Genomic DNA, 19,396 nt, shown 5'->3' with positions numbered 1-19,396 from the left:
TTCAGATTTCATTTTTTGCTAGAAATAAAATTTGTTCAATTGTTCAAAGGTCTTCTCTATGCCCAAACATCCTGTAAGTCCTCCACTATGTTTTTCTTTGATTAAATTCTCCCTCATAGAACAGTTCGGTATGCACAGCTGATTTTTCTTAAACAACAATCCATCTTGTAAGAAGTAATCCAACCATCTACTTCTATCCATCAAAATAGGATTTTTACAAGCTTCAAATGCCTCTTTAAAATCTAGATTTGTTTCATACAATTATTTAAGAAAATCAAAACCCAACAATTGGATTTGACTCTCTTGAAATAATAAATTCCTCCTACTTAAGGCATCTGCAACTTTATTTGTTTGGCCATTTATATGTTTCAAAACAAAATGGAAACCTTGAAGATACTCTACCCATTTAGCATGTTTCTAGCTGAGCTTTGGCTGCTGCATTCTAAACTGTAGTGCATGGTTATCTGAATAAAGGATGAATTCCTTTGACATTAGATAATGCCTCCACTTCTTTAATGACTGTACAACTGCATAGAACTCCTTATCATAAGAAGAATACTTCTTTTTGGAATCATTTAGATTTTCAATAAAATAAGCTATTGATCAGTCTTCCTGACTTAAAACACCTCCAATTGCTTCTCCGCTGGCATCACACTACACTTGGAAAGGTTTGTCAAAATCAGGCAGAACCAAAATAGGCTTTTTAGTGATTTTTTTCTTTAACAGTTGAAAATTTCTTTCTGCTTCAGCAGTCCATCTAAATGGTTGTTTGTCCTTCTTTATGGTCCCAATAATAGGTGCATTAATCTTACTAAAATTCTTGATGAATTTTCTATAAAAGCTAGTAAGACCATGAAAAACCATTACCTCAAAAACACTCTTGGGTGAAGGCCAGTCCATGATTGCCTTAATCTTCTTTGGATCCATGTTCAACCCTTCAACAGAAATAACAAAACCAAAGTACACTAGCTCTTCTTTCATGAATGAACACTTCTTCAAATTCAACAATAATATCTCCTGCTACAGCCTTTGTAAGACATAATTCAGATGTCTCATGTGCTCCTCCTTAGACCTGTTGTAAATTAATATATCGTCTAGATATACTATTACAAACATACCAATGAACTCTTTAAGAACTTCATTCATGAGTCTCAGAAATGTACTTGGTGCATTTGACAACCTGAAAGGCATTACTCTCCACTCATACAATCCCTCATTTGTCTTAAAATCGGTTTTCCACTCATCCCCTTCTCTTATCCTTATCTGATGATACCCACTTTTAAGATCTAGTTTTGAAAAATACTTTTCTCCACTCAAGAAATCCATTCAATCCTCAGTTCTAGGCAAAGGAAATCTGTACCTGATTGTTATTTTATTGATGGCTCTTGAATTTGTACACATTCTCCAGCCTCCATCTTTCTTTGGACTCAACACTGTTGGTACTGCGCAAGTACTCAAGCTTTCTCTGATTAGTCCTTTGTGAAGCAATTCTTGCACCTGCTTCCTAACCTCTTCATTTTCTGTGGGAGTCATTTTGTAAGCTGCTTTGTTAGGTAGACTTGCTCCGGGTATCAAGTCTATATGATGGCTGATTCTTCTAATGGGTGGTAATTTATTTGGCAAATCATCAACAATAATATCACAATATTTCTCCAACATTTCTTGAATTTCCATGGGTAAATCAGAGATCTTAGTAGAAGTCATTATTACCTTGGGCTTGCAAATTATAGCAAAATTTAACTCGTTTTCTTCAATCTGCGTCAAGTATTCCTTTCCTTCCAAGTAACAGAGTTTTTGGATTAGTCTTCTTTCCTGGTACATCTTCTTCTTGCAGAGGCAACAACATATGATTGACACCATCCTTTCCAGACTTGTAGGTGTTTCTTTTCCCATCATGCATGGCTCCTTTGTCATATTGCGAAGGTCTTCCAAGCAATATGTGACACACATCCATTGGCATCACATGGCAGACAATTTTATCTTTATACTTGCCCACTTGAAATTCCACTTCACACTATTCATTCACTACGAGTTGATGTCCCTTTTACAACCATGACACCTTGTAAGGTGTTGGATGTTTCATTGTCTTCAGCTTCAATTTCTCCACCACTTCTGTAGAGACCAAATTATCAGTGCTGCCACTATCAATGATCATCTGACAACATTTACCTTGGACTTTACACACTATCCTGAAAAAGTCTTTCTTTGTGACGGTTCAACTATCTCCTTTGCTGACTTGAGCAAAACTTTATTAACTACCAAAGTTTCTCCTCTCTCTGGTATATTTTCTTCTTTTTTCACTATTGTTGTTGTTGCCTCTCCCTCTGCTTGAGCAACAATGGCATTCCTCTGATTTGTTTCAGCATTCTCTGGGCATTCAAAAGCTCTGTGTCCTAGTTTGTTACATCTGTAACATTTTATTTCTCTGCCTCTTCCTCTACCTCCTCTTCCTCTATAAAAACTCTGTCTGCCTCTTGCATCACCTCCTATGGGTGCATGTTTGGTTGAGCTATGGCTAGCTCCATATTTAGGTGTTGTAGATCTTCCTCTTCCACCTTGGCTTCCCTTTCCTTGGAAAGTACCTCTCCCTCTTGCAGACTTCTTCCTCATGATTTTTTCTTCAGCTTTCAGTGCTATCTGATAAGCTTCCTCTACTATTTTAGGAGACAGTAAACTTATCTCATCTTGAATGTCCATCCTAAGACCATTCATATATCTAGCCACCTTCTCATCTATATCCTGGGCTTCTCCAACTCTTATTCTTACCTTGTAGAACTCCTTTGCGTATTCTTTCACTGTCAAAGATATCTATCTAAGGTTTTGCATTTGTCTAAACAAAGTTTGCTGATAATTACTTGGTAAAAGCTTACCTCTTAGCTTTGCTACCATCCTACTCCAATTCTCGATTGGTTGCTTGCCAAGTCTCTTCCTTTCTGCCTGCACACTATCCCACCAAAGCACTGCATGGCCTTTTATCTTGGTGACAACAAACTTCACTTTCTTCTCATCTTCTATTTCTTCATAGTCGAAGAATTTCTCCATGCCATTAATCCAGTTTATTAGTTCTTCTAGATTTAGTCCTCATTCATATATTGACACCTCGGTCTTTGGCCTGGCCGTGGATCTCAACACTGACTGGAAGAACCTCATCTCAGGAGTAACTGCTACAACTTCCTCCTTTGCAGGTTCAATCTCAAGTTCACTAACATCTCCATCATCTATGTTTTTACCTATTATTAATGCTTCGAATCTAGCTTGCATCTATTGCACAACTTCCATTACTTCAGTGTTTGCAATAGGTCGTCCTCTTCCACCACATCCTCATCCTCTTCCAAATATGAAAGCCATAGTAACTTTCCTTCTATTGCTTCTGAGATTCAATCCAACGTCAGCTGGCGACTCTGATACCACTAATGGTGGCCTAGGTACAGGCAATATAGATAACCTCACAAACCTGTCTAAAATTTCTTCAATATCTGGCCAAATTTCTCCCTCTGCTTGAATAGGCGTATCAGTCATCTATAGCCACATGGGGTTTCCTTAAGAATCACCCCAACCCTTGTTATCGACGGTTTAATGCAGTAGGCCTTTTTTTTCTTCCTCTGCCTATAATTCCATAGGAATTGTCAGGCTAGGTAGTAACTCTCCAAAGGCAGAAAAAATTGATTCGTCTCATTATTCCATAGGTAACTTATTGTTTTATACATTAGGAGTGATTGTTCAGTTCATCTTCCGATGACTGTTCACATTCCTGATTTATTTATTTTACAAATTCCCCAATCATGAAGATTAGCTGTCAACATTCCCCCCCCTTAATCTGAAGGGATGTTGGTGAGTCCAAGAATCATTCTGAATCGTTCAAGCTTTTCCTTTCCAAGTGCTTTGGTGAAGATGTCTGCAATTTTCTCATTTGTGGAACAATGAGGGAGATGGATTGTTTTGGCCTCAACATGATGTCGAATCAGATGATATTTAATATTGATATGCTTTGTTCGATCATGGAACTTTGGATTCTTGGCCAACTTTATTGCAGAGGTGTTATCAATCATGAGTGGAGTTGATTGTACTTGTTTTACCTACAAATCTTCAAGAATTTTCCTGAGCCACACAATTTATTTCGTTGCTTCAGCTGCTGCCACGTATTCTGCTTCAGTTGTGGAATCTGCTGGAACTAATTGTTTGCGTGATCTCCAGGAGACAGCTCCTGATCCAAGACTCATAGCATATCCTGAAGTAGATACCCCAGTTTCTTTGTCTCCATCGAAGTCTGAATCAGTGTATACTTGATTCCAAGGTCTTAAGTTCCCTTCAAGTACCTTAGAACTCTTTTTGCAGCAGACCAATGTCCCTCACAAGGATTTTGCATGAACCTGGAGAGGATTCCAACAGTAAATGAAATGACTGGCCTGGTAGTAGTGAGGTAGATGAGACTTCCTACAAGCTGTCTATACTTTGTTGCATCCTCAAATTCCTTTCCTTCAATAGATGTGAGCTTTAAGTTTTGTTCCATTGGAGTAGAAAGAGGATTGCACTCTGTCATGCCAAATCTGTTTAACAAAACTCCAATGTATTTCTTTTGAGAAAGAAATATGGATTTTGGATGTTGGGTTACTTCAATGCCAAGATACTAATGAACATAGCCCAAATCAATCATTTCAAAACTTTTCCCTAATTCCTTCTTTATGGATGCAATGTAGCTTTCATTGTTCCCTGTCATTAAAAGATCATCTACATATACCACAAGATACACAACTGTTTTTCCATCTTGACAAATAAAGTTGCATCATCAAGATCAAAATGATTGAAGTTGAGTTTCAGAAGATGCTCAGTTAGTTTTTCAGACCAGGCTCGCGGTGCTTGTTTGAGGCCATACAAGGACTTTGGTGAGCTCCAGTATTGTAGCAATAATGCTACAACTCCTGGGGCTTCCTGTCTCTTAATTTTATCAACCCGGTAGTTCGTACAAACTTAGAAGCGACGGTGCTGTATGCACAAGTACTAGCCCTTGTCGCAGCTGTCACTTGGTCAGCTGGCACAAGTCCGCTAGGGCTTAAGCCAACTTCTATAGGCTCACAGAAGAAGCTTTATCAATGATGGACGAAAGTTAACTTCAAAGAGAGGCTACTCTACTTGACAAACTGAATCAAAAGCAACTTAAAGCATGTAAATCTATGAAACCCTAATTTAACTAGTTCTATCCTCTATAATGCAAAGAATGTGGGTGCAACTCTTATGAATGTTGTCATTGCCTCTAACAAGTATGAATGCATGGGTCTAAGCTACTGGCATCATGAGAAATGTGTTTTTGTGTTTTTCCTTTAAGTGTGTGGAATGATGGTGATCTTGAGCTAACTAGGGTTTGGTTGTGCAGATGGGATGGAGAAGGAAGGAAAGCGTGGGATAGGTTGGGGAGGCTAGGAGAGGTCCCTAGGGATCCTTAGCACCCACCCACAGAGGTTCCTCGCATTCAAATGCTCAGCAACCGAGAGAGTGGCCTCCTACAGGATGGCTGTGGAGAATCCTACAGGATACTCTGTTTTCTACAGGATGTCGAGAAATGGCTACAGGATGACCTACTGTGAATGTTTGGAGTGATGGAGGGATGGCGAAATGGTAGGGGGAGATGTGGAAGGTAGGGATGAGGTTGGTGATGGCCTTAGAAGTGAAAGATTAGGATGGGAGGTGAGTGTAGGAAAGAGGATGGAAGGTGAAGGGCTATGTCAACGAAAGGCGAGAGAATGGAGACACGTGAGGAATGCAAGACTTGATGAGGTAACAGAGCGGAGCAGGGGTCAAAGAGATGTCTGCATGCGTGATCAAGATGGAGGACAAAGTGATGGAATGAGAGAGAGAGGGAGAGCAGTGTAAGTGAAACAAATGATTATGACTGTTACTTAACCAAAAATGCATCAACCTAAACTACTTGTGCTTGTAAATTCAATGAGCAGCAATCGAAATGTGAAAGAGAACGTGCATGAAGCTGTGGTAAGGAAGTGCAGTGCATGAGTGGATGACAAGGAAGCATCTAACGTAACAGTGACTGTATTGCAGCAATCATCAAGTGAAGAAATGCGTGTTTTTGGTGGCTAGCTTTGGGCTGCACCCCAATCTTCAAGAAAGATGGCAGTGAGTCCTAACAGCCTTTTTGTTGGAGCTCCAATGGACTCTATCTATCCTCTGCTACACTAAATGACTGTAAACAAACTCACCATAAGCAAATCCTATCTACTCATGAAAAAGACCAACTCATCAACTTGTAATTCGAATTGCATGTGTAAATGGAAAGCTCACAATGCTGCAATGAAATGGAAATAACACTACAACAGAGGGGATCTATGGCTCTCAGGTTGGGCCCTAACCTGAGAGCTATAGTCTCCTTAAGGAACTCAGAACTAGATCACAAACTGTCTTCTTTATTCATAACTGACATCATGCCAAATTGGCTTACAAAAGAGAACGAAACTTGAGCTGTGCTCCAAAATTACAATAGTAATACGAGAGTTTCAACAACCTAACCAAGGCTAAGGCTTCTATACTTATACAAAACGATGCTCCAACAGACATCCATGATTCTAGGAGCTCGGCTGTTCAATCTATAGTTTAACTGTTGATCCTGTAGGATGGTCATAAATGCTGTTTCCTGTAGAGCAGTTTTGAACTGCTGTTCCTGTAGAACAGCTGGCCGTGTATTAGGCTCGGAGGGAGGCTGAAGTGGGCTCGGAGTTCTTGGTGAGGATCACGAGGAATGTCCCCCAAAACCGTGGACAACCTCTCCTTATGTCAGCAATGCCAACTCGTTGTCTCCTTGCCACCTTTTCGTTGTCTTTTGCTCCCTTTTAATGCCAAAACCTGGAATCACAATGCATTAGCTACGTGGATAAAGTGCCTATCCTTTCTCCTACAAACAACATGAATAAACTAAGAAGTGTATGTATAAACAATAAAAATGAATGGTTTGAGCAAGCAAAATAGGCCAAAAATGAGCCCAAATTGTACCAAAATTGGGGCTCATCAGACTTCACAAGTTTGAATACTTTATGTTCATGTCCTTTCACAGCAAATACTTCAGGCTGGGACATAAAAACATTCTCTTTTAGATCTCCATTCAAGAATGCAGTTTTTACATCCATTTGATGGACTTTCCAACCGTTCTCAGCTACTAGTGCAAAGAGTGTCCGGATGGTGGCCCATTTTGCTGTGGGGGAAAAATTTTCCTCATAATCGACCCCTTCCTTCTGTGCAAAAACTTTTTCCACAAGCCTAGCTTTGTGCTTGTCAAGTGAGCCATCAGCTTTGTACTTGTTCTTGTAGACCCACTTGCAGCCAATTGGTTTGGTTCCAAATGGAGGATCAACTAGCTTCCAAGTGCCATGCTTTATGAGAGCATCATACTCCTTTTGCATCACTTTTTTCCATTCATAATGAGAAGCAACTTCTTTGAAGGAAGTTGGTTCACAATCTGTAGACAAGTTTAATTCACAATCATAAGTAACATCCATATCAATAGGTGAATTAGAGTCATCTACATCACCTCCATTTTGTCGGTTTGAATTTCTGGTTCCTGTTTTCCCAATTTCATCGAGATGAACACTTTCAAGTGTCTTTGTCAGCCACTTTGGGGGACCTTTCTGAGATGGTCTAGGCTGCTCTGTTGATTGAGTTGGGACTAAATCAAGATTGAGTCTCCCAATTCTATCAATTACATCACTTAAAGAATCGTCCGTGGTTGGAGTTTCATGCAGGGGAGATTTTTCTTCAGAAGAAGATTCCACATGTTGATCTATTATAGGAATCCCCCCTTCAAGATGTGGAATCTGATTATCAGATTATTGAAATGATTTCGGTTTTTCGAATCTATCCAAGCGATCAAGTTGCCGCTCAACAACATTGTCAGATTTGGATGATTCAAGAAAAATGACATCTCTAGATACAACAAACTTTTTATTTACTTCATCATAGAGTCGGTATGCTTTAGAGGTGTTTGAATACCCAAGGAAGATACACTTACGACTTATAGCACCAAGTTTGTTTCTATGTACCTTTGGTATCAAAGAATAACAGGTGGAACCAAAGATCCTGAGATGTTTTACCGAAGGAACATGTCCATACCGCAATTCATAAGGAGTCTTGTTTCTTATAGCATTAGATGGACATCTACTCTTTATATATGCAGCACATAGAACAGCATCAACCCAAAACATTATCTTTACATTTTTGAAGAAAAGCATGGATCGTACCATATTCAAGATTGTTCTATTCATTCTTTCAGCTACACCATTCTGTTGGGGATTATAAGGCACAGTTGTTTGATGTTTGATCCCATGTTGGCGAAGATAGTTTTCAAATTCATTTGATATATATTCTTTTCCATTATCAGTGCGAATCGACCCAATATCAGATTGTGCATCATTTGCAATCCATTTATGAAAATTCTTGAATGTTTGAAAAGCATCAGATTTGTTCTTCAATAAATAAACCCAACACATTCTGGTGTAATCATCAATAAATGTCATGATATATTTATTTCCATTTGCAGAAGGAACAGGCATTGGACCACATAAATCTGAATGAATTAGTTCAAGCTTCCTATGTGCTCTTGAATGTGAATCATGAAAAGACTGTTTGCTATGCTTTCCTAGAATGCAAGCATCACATTGCTTATGTTTCCTAGGAATTGTAGGAAAACCAGCAACACCATTTTTCTTCAATAAGCGAAGACTGTCATAGTTTAAATGTCCAAATCTAGCATGCCATAATAAACTTGATGGAAGTGTACCTTCTTCATGATGAGAAATATATGAGAAATGTTGTGCATGAGCAGAGGTTCCTTGTAGTTTGAGAAGCCTTTCTTCTTCTATTCCCCTCATGACAAGTGAGTGGTCAGATGCTTTTCTTACCTCAAGCTTGCCATCAAACATATGAATGGAGTGACCTTGCTGGCGGATGTGGACCACGAACAGCAAGTTTCTCTTCAGCTGTGAGAGATATAGAACATGATCCAGAAGAAAGTCTGGAAGACTAGGCAGTTTAAGCCTGATTGTGCTAAGCCCTGATGGCTTGATTTTTGACTTATATGCAAAGTATACTGCTCCATCAACATTGTCAATGAAATCTTCAAAAAAATTTTCCTATGAGTCATATGACAGGTTGCTCCTAAATCAAGCAACCAATCATTTTTCGAGTAAGTAAGTGAAGCATTAAACAAATATTCATTTACTCCAATGTTACATTGTGCCTCAATATAGTGAGCGAATTTAGGTGCTTTACCTTTGTCTATATCATGAGTTTTACCTTTCTGCTGGTTTCTTTTCTGCTCAATTTTGTCCCATGGTAGCTTGCATGTAGAAGCATCATGTGATCCATTTTGTTTGCATCAAATGCAATGCAGATCTGCTTTTTCTACTTGAGAATGTTTGCCCCCCCTGCCTATGAAGTATCTTCCTCTTCCTCTTCATCCACCTCTTCCTCTTGTAGAATCTTGAGCAGGATGCTTTTCTTTATGAGCAAGGCAAACAGTCTCTTCAGAAGATTCATGGATTGTCTTCTTTCCAAAGGCTTTCTCTCTTTCAGCAAACTTTTTCACAAGACAGCCAAAGGTTATATCTTTAAGATTTCCATTTGCTTGTAAAGACTCAAGATAATTGGAGTAAGTAGGATAGAGTGCCTTGAGAAAAGCAATAAGAGGGATATCCAGCTCAACCTTAGTGGATTTGATATCGTGCATTATGGATTTTACTTCAGATGCAAGAGCAAGAGGATCATTATTTTTCAGTTCAAGAGTGAAGAGTTTAATCATGAGCTGAACAACTTCAAGTGTAGAATGTGAGTCATAGAGTTCTTTGAGCTTTTGTAAAGCTTCAAAGGTAGTTGAATATGATGAAATATGGGGAATTACTTCTTCATTTACAGATGCTGCGATTAATGCATATGCTTTTCTGTTCTTGTTATCCCAAATGACGAGCTCTTTGTCTGATGTAGGCTGTACTGGGTCATTGTCTCCTTCTCCGACACACACTCCCTTCCACAACTCATTGAAGATGAGGGTGTGTTTTATCATCCGGGACCATTCAGGATAGTTCTTCTTGCCAGTGAGAACTATTCCAACCATAGAGATGATTGAATGCATTCTGTAAAAAAATACTTCTACTGAAAAAAAAAAACTTCCTTATGTTACAGCCTTATGCACTATATTTTCTTCAAATCCCTCTAATGTTTGATAGAAGCATCAGAGTTTCATTGAAATATTATGTACATATCACTTCAATATTACATATCACTTTAATGCTTTAACTTTTCAACGTAGCATTACCATTCAAATGATAAAAAAACTGTGCAATACTACTATGTTTTGAATGATATATAAAACGCACAATACCACAAATGCTTTGATATATAAAACGCTTTGAATGATATATAAACTGCGCAATACTTTGAATGCTTTGAATGATATATAAACTGCTTATATAAACTGCACAATACTATGAACTCAACACGTATCCACGGACATTGTGGACTACCAAGATGGTGATTAGGATTGGTTCTGTCCCGGCTCAAACTTCAATGTAAATGCTACTCAGCTCCATTAAGTAGGTGGCCACGTTCACTCTCTGGGTTAAGAGCCCAGAGGCCAGTGAGTAACAAATCCAGTGTTGAGCAGATGCAATGTCGGGCATCTCAGGCCATCAGTATATTGGAGAAATGAGGAGCAATCAGTACAGGACTTGCATAATATGGGGTCTGAAGATCATAAACTCCATATTTATCCTCGTTGGGATCACAATGATCTGGTATTCGCTGTGGATGCTTAAGCAGTGGTATGTTACCGAACAAATTCAAATGGTGTTGCACAAAGCTCCAGCTCGTCCTTGGTTTATTTACACATTTTTGTCAATGGGAATGATTTTATGTTTTGTAACATTCATTGGACATATTGCTATTGAAACTATAAACCGCAACTATCTTGCTATTTACATATTCTTCAAATTTTTTCCATGGTGATGGGTGGCAGACACATAGTAGCTTATACAAACACCGTCCAAGGCAAACAACGTTCAAGGAAAACCGTGTCCAAGGCAAACACAAACAGCGCGTTCAAAACATAAACAAGGCATATACAGACACTGTTACCAGCTTTAATGCACTGCGCATTCAGAACGATGATACCACACTCTTATCAGGCAGTGTTCAACAGTCCAGCTGCGCCCTCCACGATGGAGATTTGCATCACCGGAATGGCACCAAAATATGGATTCCACGTCTCAAAAACCTTCCCAACTGGTAAGAGGATGAAAACCCTGGATCCGGAAGCGTTCAACAATCGATGAAAACCCTGGATCACTCAACGTTCAACGATCTTGTCGATGGTGTTTTCGCTGTGCATGGAATCCCTCAGAACGGTGAGAGCGTTAGGTGAGAGAACGTTAACAACCATGAGCGTTGGGTCCAACACATCTCTGGGCATGTCAGGCCAGCGACAGAGGAAGAGCAGTGCTCAGCACTGAGGCAGTGGCAGACTATTTCAGGACAGAGGCAGTGGCGAAGATGAAGGGAGTTACGACTATTTTTAGGACTGGCTCTGATACCATGTCAGGCCAGGTAGTAACTCTCCAAAGGTAGAAAAAACTGATTCGTCTGATTATTCCATAGGGTATGTTATTGTTTTATACATTAGGAGTGATTGTTCAGTTCATCTTCCGATGACTGTTCACATTCCTGATTTATTCTTTTACAAATTCCCCAATCATGAAGATTAGGTGTCAACAGGAATTATAGAAATAAAATATCATTGCTTAAAAGAAGTGATAATGTGTTTTACACAAACAACACAGTCACGACTTTTCTTCATTCAAAGGACTAGAGAAACACAATACACAGTCGTGGCTCTTCTGTTCCTCAAGGAACATAATACACTATCAACACTTTAGTATTTAAAACTATGTGTTTGAATGCAATTTAACACTATCAGCGATCTATAATCGGCCCCTTCAACACCCTTTTTCCTGATGCGATAATCAGCAATCTCTATCGGTGATTCCAAAGTTCCAAAGGCCTGGCTCCTTCCGCTTTGACTTTGCGATGCGATAAAAAACGCGGACTTGAAAACTTATCCACTCCACTTTATGGCATTTTGGGTCTGAGCTATTGGAGTTCAGACTTCGGTGATTCTACTAGTCTTATGCTCCACTTGAGGTTCTTCCATGTGATATTGGTTCGGACCCAATATGGGTATGAACCAAATCTAATAAATTTTTAGGTCCAGAATTATGCTTCTGGGTAAGGAAATTTTGCGATTTCTCTGTGTAAACAGAGTTTGGCCAAGGAACTCTATAAAATTATTTACAATGCTTACGCTCACTCCCAACAGGTCTAATATTAAGAGTTAATTGAAAAACAAAAATTTTATCACCATTAATAAACGCGGAACACAACAGAAGTAGAACTGATACATGCATAAAATACCAATTAATAGAGAGTCATTAATTCGGATGAATAGAGAGAGATTTTTTTAGATGATAATGCTTCTGGGCTCGACTAACTCTGAGAGTCCCATTGTTTCTTATTTATAAATAATAGATAAGCCCACTTAGTCCTTATCCATACAAAAGCATGCCTTTTACATAGAGTGATTTAAAGCCATAAAGTTACTACAGCTTATCATAAAGCCACTATTACAACATGGTTTTATTCTTAATTCTATCTTTATCTTAAACTAGAAAAGCATGAAACTTGCTGGCTAAAGGATCCCACTCCCTTGCCTATAGATTTTTTTGGATTTTTGGAATATGTTTGAAAATTTTCCCTCTAAGTCACATGCTCTTGCATCAAGAACCAACTCCCTCCTTTTGTAGACACTTTATTAGCTTACTAGAAGAACCGACTAAAGCACCAACTTCGTGGATTTGTTGCAAGAACCAACTTGTAGCTCCTTGGATTTATCCAAGCACCAACTTGTAGGAGGCACCAACCCCCAAGATTTCTTTATATACCCATTGAGATGGAAGCACTGACTTCCTGGTTTGCATGCTCCAATCCCCTCTTAATAAGGAACTACTGTTCATTGTAAACGATAGCCTCTCTGCTTGTTTTCAACTCTATGTTCTCCTCTTCTTTTGTCCCTTTCTTCTACTCAACCACCTTCATTCACTCTCAAAACCACACACTCATACTTGTCCCTCGCAACACTCTTTCTTTTGTATATTATTTAGCAGCAAATACTCTCACATAGAGATTTTTACTCTCAGCCCTCTTCTTTAGAACATTAAATCTTGACCTCTTCTAAACAACTTCTCCCCACAAAGGTCTCCACACAACTCTCTCAACTATGATTCATTCCCCACTTTGTTCAATCACAATCATGGTTTTTCTTCCTATACTCGACATTGGTCAATATTGTCTTTGTTGTCCTCCATTTTTCTTGAAAGCATACTCCATTATGGCTACCTATGCTATATAGGAAAAGTTTGCATATTTAAACTCATAATTGCAACAATGCTGTCCATTCTTTCTTTCCATGAAATGGCTTGGCTACTACAACTTAATTGATCTCTGAGAATGGGCTTTGTTCACTCAACCACTATAGCCACATTAAATCATAGAGTGGGCACCTGAGCATTTCTCCTTGCTAAGAATAAATTCCTAGTCAAACTGTACACTATAACAAGGCTCCCCATGTTAATTAATTGCCCATAAAGATTAGAGTGTACTATAGGAAGGATTCTAAGCTATAGTCAAAACTCTGAGCTATTTTCTTCTTACTATGTGTTGACACCTAATCATCAGGATTGGGTGAATAAATAAAATCAATGTAAATAGATAATAAGAGATATGAACAGTCATTGGGAGATGAAGTGAACAATCTCCCTCATGTATATAATAAAGAAAAACCTCAAGGAATGACACGAATTGATTTGTTTTGAGGATTTGCTGCCTAGTCTAACATGGTGTCAGAGCCACCTCCCAAAATTAGCTTTTGTGTTGTAACTCCTTGTATTAGTTTTCTACCATATTCTCTCCATCTATTCTCTGCGCTCTCTGGGCTCTCTGCCATACTGTCCATGTGGTATTTTTTATAATCACTACTACATAATTGTTCTGTGCCCACTGCATAATTGTATTGTTGCATAATTGTTATGCGTCCATTGCATAATTCTATTGCTGCATAACTTTTCTCGTATTCCCTTGAGCATCGTATTCCCCTCCTAAGCATTGTGCTGCTGAGCAGACTGAAGGCCATCTCTGCCGTGTGTTAGGATGGAGTGCTGAACCGTTGCTCATTCCATGCTGCTGGAGATATGCTCATTCCACACTGCTAGAGATATGATCATTCCACACTGTTGGAGATATGCTGCTCCCAATACAATACACGCTGGCCTGATCCTTGCTCGGTGTCAAGGGAAATAACTGTCTCTTTTTCTTCAGATTTGTAAAACAACTTTTCATTTTTCTCGACTCAAGGAGGGATGTGTGTGCTGCTTGGGAAGACCTCTGAATGTGAAAGAAGTTGACATTTTTGGTCTACACAAGAGGGAATCCTTTGAGGGGATCCGCTTACAATTTGGGAAAAATACATGTGGTAACTTCTATCACATTTGTCACAGAGTAGCATTTCATTTTCACAATAGCCCTTCACATTCTTCACGTTGCGGCTGCTCCAGTACACCCTTCCATACAAATGCACTGACGATGGTCAAGTTAAAGAAGAATACGGAGAATAAATAATGGTTGTGACGGTCTTGAAAGTGATGAGCATGGGGACGTGACACTGACTCGACTCACGCAAAAATTACTTGCTATTTATATGATTTAATGTAGTTGATTCTACTTGCACGCCACTCTGAGTGCAATGGATCACTTCTTGCTTTGTAACTAATAAGTTTACAGCAACACCTCTGTCATATTGCTAACAAAATTGCATTTTTTTCAGAATATTTCCATTGTAGTGCAGTTTTTATTTAACACCAGAAGTGGAAATATTTCTTATATTGGCAACAGAAGTATATTTTTTTACAGTACACAAGTTTTTACAGTACAATATTTTACAATGCATTCAATCATGTCCATTGTGGGAATAGTTCTCACTAGCAAGGAGAACTATCCTGAGTGGTCCCGTATGATAAAACACACCCTCATTTTCAATGAGCTGTGGAAAGGAGTGTGTGTTGGAGATGGAGACAAAGAGTTAGAACAACCTACCTTAGACAAAGAGCTTGCCATTTGGGAAAACAAGAACAACAAAGCTTATGCATTAATCATAGCATCTGTAAATGAAGAGGTGATTTGCCATATTTCGCCATTTTCAACTGCTTTTGAAACCTTACAAAAGCTGAAAGAACTCTATGACTCACATTCTGCACTTGAAGTTGTTCAACTCATGATTAAACTCTTCACTCTTGAATTACAAAATAATGATCCTCTTGCTCTTGCATTCGAAGTAAAATATATAATGCATGATATCAAATCCACTAAGTTTGAAATGGATATTCCTCTTATCTCTTTTCTCAAGGCACTTTATCCTACGTACTCCAATTACATTGAGTCATTGCAAGCAAATGGAAATCTTAAAGATATCACCTTTGACTCTCCTGTGAAAAAATTTGCTGAAACAGAGAAAGCTTTTGGAAAGAAGACAACCCCTGAATATTTTGAAGAGGTTGTGTGCCTTGCTCATAAAGAAAAGCATCCTGCTTAAGATACTTCAAGAGGAAGAGGTGGTCGAAGAGGAAGAGGAAGATATTTTAGAGGCAGGGGGGGCAGACACTTTGAAGGAGAAAAGGCAGATTTGCATTGCATACACTGCAAAAGAAATGGATCACATGATGCCTCTACATGCAAGTTACCATGGGACAAAATTGAGCAACAAAGAAACCAACAGAAAGGAAAAATTGATGATACAGACAAAGGTAAAGCACCTGAATCTGCTCACTATGTTGTAGCACAATGTAAAATTGGAGTAAATGAATATTTATTTAATGCTTCACTTGCTTCTTGGAAAAATGATTGGTTGCTTGATTTAAGAGCAACCTGCCACATGACTCATAGAAAATATTTTTTTGACGAATTTACTAACAATGTTGACGGAGTAGTATACTTTGCAGACCAATCAAAAATAAAGCCATCAGGGCTTGGCTCAATCGGGCTTCAATTTCTTGGTCTTCCAGACTTTCTTCTGCATCATCTTCTCTATCTCCCACAGCTGAAGAGAAAATTGTTGTCCTTGGTCCACATCCACCAGCAAAGTCACTCCATTCATATGTTTGATCACAAGCTTCAGGTGAGAAAAGCATCTGACCACTCACTTTTCATGAGGGGAATAGAAGAAGAAAGGCTTCTCAGGCTGCAAGGTACCTCTGCTCGTGCACAAAATTTCTCATACAATTCTCATCATGAAGAAGGTACACTTCCTTCAAGTTTATGATGGCATGCTAGACTTGGACATTTGAAATATGACAACCTCCACGTGTTGAAGAAAAATGGTGTTGTTGGTTTGCCTACAATTCCTCGGGAAATTTAAGCAATGTGATGCTTTCATTCTAGGAAAGCATAGCAAACAGTCTTTTCATGATTCACATTCAAGAGCAGATAGAAAACTTGAACTCATTCGTTCAGATTTATGTGGTCCAATGCCTATTCCTTCTGCAAATGGAAATAAATATATGATGACATTTATTGATGACTACGCCAGAATGTGTTGGGCTTATTTATTGAAGAACAAATCTAATGCTTTTCAAACATTCAAGAACTTTCATAAATGGATTGAAAATGATGCACAATCTCATATTGGGTCTATTCGCACTGATAATGGAAAAGAATACACATCAAATGAATTTGAAAACTATCTTCGCCAAGATGGGATCAAACAATTGTTCCTTATAATCCCCAACAGAATGGTGTAGCTAAAAGAATGAATAGGACAATCTTAAATATGGTACAATCCATGCTCTTCTTCAAAAATGTAAAGATAATTTTTTTGGCTAATGTTGTTTTATGTGATGCATATATAAAGAATAGATGTCCATCTAATGCTATTAGAAACAAGACTCCATATGAAATGTGGTATGGACATGTTCCTTCGGTAAAGCATCTCAGGGTCTTTGGTTCCACCTGTTATGCCTTGATACCAAAGGTACATAGAAACAAACTTGATGCTAGAAGTCATAAGTGTATCTTCCTGGGGTATTCAGACACCTCCAAAGCATACCATCTTTATTATGAAGTCAATAAAGAGTTTGTTGTATCTAGAGATGTAATTTTTCTTGAATCATCCAAAACTGACAATGTTGTTGAGCGGCAACTTGATCACTTGGATAGATTTACAAAAGAAAAATCATTTCAAGAATTTGATAATCAGATTCCACATCTTGAAGGGGGTATTCCTATACTATATCAACATGTGGAATCTTCTTCTGAAGAACACTCTCCCCCACATGAAACTCCAACAATGGATGATGCTTTAAGTGATGTGATTGATAGAATTGGGAGACTCAATCTTGATTCAGTCCCAACTCAACAACGGAGCAGCCTGGACCATCTTAGGAAGGTCCCCCAAAGTGGCTGACAAAGACACTTGAATGTGTTCATCCCGATGAGGTTGGAAAGACAAGAACTAGAAATTCAAACCGGCAAAATGGAGGTGATGTAGATGACTCTAATTCACCTGTTGATATGGATGTTTCTTATGATTTTGAATCGAACTTGTCTACATATTTTGAACCAACTTCATTCAAAGAAGCTGCTTCTCATGATGAATGGAAAGAAGCGATGTAAAAGGAGTATGATGCCCTCATAAAGAATGGAACTTGGAAGCTAGTTGATCCTCCATTACGAACCAAACCAATTGGTTGCAAGTGGGTCTACAAGAACAACTATAAAGCTGATGGCTCACTTGACAAGCACAAAGCTAGGCTTGTGGAAAAAGGTTTTACATAGAAGGAAGGGGTCGTTTATGAGGAGACTTTTGCCCCAATAGAAAAATGGGCTACCATCCAGACACTCTTTGCCCTAGCAGCTCAGAACGGTTGGAAAGTCCATCAAATGGATGTAAAAACTTCTTTCTTGAATGGAGATCTAAAAGAGAATGTTTTTATGTCCCAACCTAAAGGATTTACTGTGAAAGGACATGAACATAAAGTATGCAAACTTGTGAAGTCCTTGTATGGCCTCAAACAAGCACAACAAGCCTGGTATGAAAAACTAAATGAGCATCTTCTAAAACTCAATTTCAAACATTATGATCTTGATGATGCAACTTTATTTGTCAAGAAAGTTGGCAAAACAGTTGTATATCTTGTGGTATATATAGATGATCTTTTGATGAGAGGGAACAATGGAAGCTACATTGCATCCATAAAGAAGGAATTGGCGAAAAGTTTTGAAATGACTGATTTGGGCTATGTTCATTACTATCTTGGTATTGAAGTAACCCAACATCTGAATTCCATATTTCTTTCTCAAAAGAAATACATTGGAGATCTGTTGAACAGGGTTGGCATGACAGAATGCAATCCTCTTACTACTCCAACGGAACAAAACTTAAAGCTCACATCTATTGAAGGAAAAGAATTTGAGGATGCAAAAAAGTATAGACAGCTTGTAGGAAGTCTCAACTACCTAACTACTACCCCCGAGCATATCAGTCGGATTACAGAGTTGCCCATGGGTCTGCCGTGGGACAAAGACGAGCGGAAGATGAGCCAGCAAGCAAAGAAGGAGTTCTTCCCACCGGAAGAGTCATTCACCGAAGACAAAAATGGAGTCAAAAGGGCAAGCCTGTTGCCGCCATGGAACGAAGTCAATCTACAAATTATGAAATATATCACCTGTGAGGGCCGATATAGCATTGTATATGCGTATCACTTCAGGCTGCTTAACGAACTAAGACACCAGATTGACCTCCCTGCAGCACAGAGGTTGAGCATTCCTTACTTTCTACTACAATCCTTAATGGAGTGTTCCACCAAGCTCAAGGACGGAATTCCGGACCAGATAGCCCACCATGGGCTAGTCAAGCTCCTCGTGGAGGATGATCTCCGCTCATATAAAGTTCCCCTCGCTTGGGAATCATTTAGGAACTTATCAAGAACGGGGAACATAAAAATGTTGCTTGAAGAAGCGGAATCCTCTAACGGAGAAGAAGACGAGCCGGCAGCCGGGAGTAAGAAAGGAAAAAGCCAAAACGATCCGGCTCCAGCACAGAAAAAGGAACGAAAGAAGAAGGAGGAGGGAGAAGATGACAAAGTCAAAGAGGACACCCTCATCCTATCAGCAAGAGAACAGAGGTTGAAGAGCAGGGCAGTCAAATCTGAGGTGGCCCCTGCCAGCCCAAGCACCTCGTCAGCTTCTGTAGTCAAAGCCAAACGCAAAATCCACGCAACAAGGCAAGAGAAGGTGGTGAGAATTG

The sequence above is a fragment of the Pinus tabuliformis genome, chromosome 8 (assembly GCF_031772625.1).
Source record: "Pinus tabuliformis cultivar Carrire ecotype Pingquan chromosome 8, CPIR1, whole genome shotgun sequence".
In the NCBI taxonomy this organism is placed as follows: domain Eukaryota; kingdom Viridiplantae; phylum Streptophyta; class Pinopsida; order Pinales; family Pinaceae; genus Pinus; species Pinus tabuliformis.
Note: the sequence above shows the minus strand (reverse complement) of the source record.